Below are 4,759 nucleotides of genomic sequence, written 5' to 3'. Positions count from 1 at the left end.
GGTCAGAGAAAAAGAGGAAGACCCCAATGAGATAGATTGGCCAGGTGGCAGCATAGATGGATTCAAGTGTGGCAACAGTAGTGAGGTTGGCCCAGGATCAGACATTGTTTTGTTCTACTGTGCATAAGGTCGCTATGAGTCAGTGCCGACTCGATGGCACCTAACAACAACAACATATTCAAAGTCATATTTTGGCTCTCATGGATTTGTTTTTATTTTCTTCAGCTGCAGCCTGAACTTGAATATGAGCAAGTGATGCTCTGTTCCACAATCTGCTCCAGGCTTTATTTTGGCTGATTATATTGATCTTTTCTACTGTGCCTTTCCACAGATGTAGTAAATTTGATTTCTGTGTATTCCATCTGGTGAGGTACATGTGTATAGTCATCTTTTATGTTTTAAAGTGCAATGAATAGGTCATTTTTCTTACAAAATTCTATCATTCAATCTCTAGCAAAATTTCTATTATCATGGTCATATTTGCCAAGTACTGATCCTTCCTCTTTGTTTCCAACCTTGACATTCCAATCAGATGTACTTATCAATTTATCTTGATTGCATGTTTGATCTTAGACTGAAGAAGTTGGTAGAATTTTTCAATTTTATCATTATGGCTTTAGAGGTTGGTGAATAAATTTGAATACTAGTGGTACCAACTGGTCTTCCTTGTAGACATATGGATCTTATCCCATTAGATCTTGAAATATTTTATTTAATGATGAATATGATGCTATTCGTCTTCAATTTTCCTTCCCAGCATAATAAACTATATGATGTCAGATACAAAATGGTTAATAACAGTCCATTTTAGCTCACTAATGCTGAGGATACTGATGTTCATGTGTTCCATTTCACTTTTGACAACTTCCATTTTCCTAGACCCATACTTTGTACACTCCATGTCCTGATTGATAATGGATGTTTATAGCCATTTCTCCTCTTTTTGAGTTGTACCCTATTAGCAACGAAGGTCCTGACATCATCACTGTCAACTCTACTTTTAGAAGGGGACTCTCCCTCATTGTATTTTCATTGCTTCCTAACCTGAGAAGCTCATTTTTCTGGCATAATATGTGATAATATTCTGGAGCTATTCATTTGTTTTCATCTTTTGGCACTATATCTGACAATGTTCAGCTGGTATTCATAAGGTTTTCAGTGACTAAATTGCCTTTCTCTCTTCCTCATCTGTTTTAGTTTGGAAGCTCAGTTGAAACCTGTCCACCATGGATGAGTGACTCGGCTGGTATTTAAAACACTGGTGGTATAGTTTCCAGCATTTCAGCAACCTTCAAGCCACCACAGTATAACAAACTGTCAGAAGAGTGGTGGCAGAATGATGTATAATTGTGTTTTATAGACTATGCAGAGGATTTGACTGTGTGGATCATAACAAAATATGGATAATATTGTGATCAATGTGAAATCCAGAACACTTAATTTTGCTCAAGCAGAACAGCTGCCTCTGTGTTTATATATACAGACCAAGAGACATTGTTTTGAACAGAACAAGGAGACAAAGCATGGTTTACAATCAGGAAAGGTATGTGCCAGGGTTGTTTCCTTTCACCATACTTACTCAACCTGTATGCTGAGCAAATTATAAGAGAAGCTGGACTGTATGAAGAAGAACATGGCTTCAGAATGGAGATGGGCCTATTACCAACCTGTGATATGCAGGTAGCACAGTTTTCTTGAGGACACCAGAGGACTGGAAGTACTTTCTGATGAAGATCAAAGACCAATTGCAACCTTCAGTATAAAGAAAAGAAATCTGAATATGAAGAAATATAAAGAAAAAACATCCTCACAACTGGACTACAAGCAACATCATGATAAATGGAGAGAAGACTGAAGTTGTCAAGAATTTCAATTTACTTGTATCTACACTGAACACCCTTGAACGCTGCAATCAAGAAATAAAGCCATTTATTATACTGGGCAAATCTGCTGCAAAGAACTCTTTCAAGTGTGGAAAAGCAAAGATGTCACTTTAAGGATTCAGGTATAGCTGACCCACATCAAGGTATTTTCAATCACTTTATATGTATGCCAAAACTGGACAATGAATAAGAAGACTGAAGAATGTTTGATACATTTGAATTATAGTCTTGGTGAAGACTATTGAAAGTACCAGTAACTACCAGAAGGAACAAATCTGTCTTGGAAGAAGTAAGCCTGAATGCACCTTAGCATGGCGAACAGTGAGATGTAGCCTCACTTACTTTGAACATATTATCAGGAGGGAGCAATCCCTGGATAAGGACAGCATACTTGGTATAGCTGTTGTTAAGGGTCATTGAGTCAGTTCTGACTCATAGTGACATTACATAGGATTTCTGAAGAGCAGCTGGTGAATTTGAACCACTGACCTTGTAGTTCAAATCAACCTTGCAGTTCAGTGCATTAACCCACAGCGTCACACCAGGACACCATTAGTAGAGGGCAGCAAAAAAGAGGAAGGCTCTCAATTAGATGTATTGAAACAGTGATTACAATAGTGGGCTCAAGCATAACAAAGACTGTAAGGATGACAGGACCAGCAGTGCTTACTTTGTTCTGTGGTACACAGGGTCTCTATGACCTTGGTACTGACTCAATGACAATGATAACAACAGTAATAAAGATACTGGAACTTTAAAAAGAGAATAGCAGCCATGCATAATTTCTGACATATGTCAAGCCAACAGGTATTTCCTTTGCATAAAACATTATTGGTATCTCTCAAATCACATCATCTATCTCTCAATCTACTTACCTAGCTCTCTCTCACTCATATATATTCCTCTGAGTCCTGGTGTGTCACTATGGGTTAGTACGTGTGACTGCAAAGCCATTTAAACTGCAAGGTCGGTGGTTCAAGCTCATCAGCTGCTCCTCAGAAACCCTATACGTGGTCTCTGTAGGCCGGAACTGACTCGATGACACTTCACAACATATATAAGATAAGGAGTCCTGGTAATGCAGTAGGTTAAGTATTGGACCTCTAACCAAAAGTTTGGCAGTTTGAATCCAGCAGCCACTCTGTGGGAAAAAGATGTGGCAGTCTGCTTCCATAAAGATTTACAACCTCAGAAACCATATAGAAAAAATTTATCCTGTCCCATAGGGTAGCTTTGAGTTGGAATTGACTTGATGGTGGTGGTTTTTTTTTTTTTTTTTTTTTTTTGGTGTATATAGGACACATCCTACCCCAAAGTCTATTTCTTCTAAATTCATACTTCTATGTTAGAATCTGTAGTGTAGTGGTTATGAATCGCGCTGCTAACTTCAGGGTCAGCAGTTCGAAACTACCAGCTGTTCCACGGGAGAAAGATGAGGCTTTCTGCTCCCGTAAAGATTAACAGCCTCGGAAACTCTGTGCAGGGTCGCTATGAGTCGGAACTGACTCCACAGTACATAACAACAACAACAAATGTTAGAATCTAGAAAATTGGGAAAGATCAGCAAATAAGTGCTAAAAAACAAGTCTAAGCATTGCTTATTTACTTAGTCTTCTCTTTGTGTATATGTGTCTTTATCTCTTTAACCCATCACAGAAGACACTATATGGGAAGAGAATGTTCTGGGGAGCAGAACCAAGAAAGCTCTGCAGACTGTCATGCTTTCTTTCTCCTGCCTCCGCAAACCCCTTTTTTATTTCTTGTTTTGCTTAGTACTACACTTAAAACAAAGGAATCTTTGAATTCAATGTTCAACTGTCAAAGAAGAACAACAGCAGGGCACATATTTAGGGCTCAAATGAAATTATTAAGCACTAACTGGTGCAAAACAGACATTGGTGTGTATGTATATATATATATATAACCTTGTGATCTAAAACTCCTCAACCTAGGATCTTCCAAACAAACATGATTTAGATCAAAACATAACATGGAATAACAATGTTTTGGGGGAAATTTACGTGAGACTAAGAACTCAGATTATCCGAAGTTGAACTCAGGTCTTTGGGAGGTGAGGCACTTGGACTAACCAACTGTACTATATTGCTGCTGCAGTTAGTTGTTTTGGATCATACCTCGACTATACTTGATTCCATCCAGTTAGATGCAGAGAGGGCAAATAGGAAAGCATATCAGCCAGTAAAGGGTTCCACAATGCATGATTTTTATTCTCTTGCTCCGAAAGCTTTTATCAATTTAAAAAAATTTAAACCAAGGGAAAGAACTGAAGATTTATAAGCCTCTTGTGCTTCAAAAAGAAAATTTCTTTTAAAAGGTAACCACTAATTTGCTTGGGCACAGCGGGCTTAGTGGTCTGCATTTAAGTTTTTTAAGAATCATTTTTAAAGTAGGAAGAAAGGGAAAAATATCCACTACCCCATTCCAGATTTTAAGCAGAGGGCAGCAGAAATTCTTTACACCTAAGTATAATTATGGCAGCAGTTCAAATGTGACCAAAGGAAATGTATTATTTTTTAAACACAACTAGGACTCTAAGCAAAGCTAACACACTAAATCAATTCTGATTGCAGTTTTTTAAAAGAAAATGCACAAAAGACTGAATAGGAATTTTGAGATTTTTTTCATTGAAGGTAAATATTAATGCTATTAAATTCATAAATATATTAATTGAAATATCCAATCTTAGTTATTATCTAAAACACACATTGAAAACATATGAATATCTATTTTCTCCACATGTCAGTGCCCATTCATATCATAGTTTGGAAATCGGGAGACTAGCTTCTCCTTGAACTGCCAGTCAGCAGGTGTTTCTTTATAGTTAACTTTAGCAAAATTCATATGAAATAGTGATT

The sequence above is a fragment of the Chrysochloris asiatica genome, unplaced genomic scaffold (assembly GCF_000296735.1).
Source record: "Chrysochloris asiatica unplaced genomic scaffold, ChrAsi1.0 scaffold00066, whole genome shotgun sequence".
Taxonomy (NCBI): Eukaryota; Metazoa; Chordata; class Mammalia; order Afrosoricida; family Chrysochloridae; genus Chrysochloris; species Chrysochloris asiatica.
The sequence above is the reverse complement of the archived record's forward strand: the minus strand, read 5'-3'. Positions refer to the sequence as shown.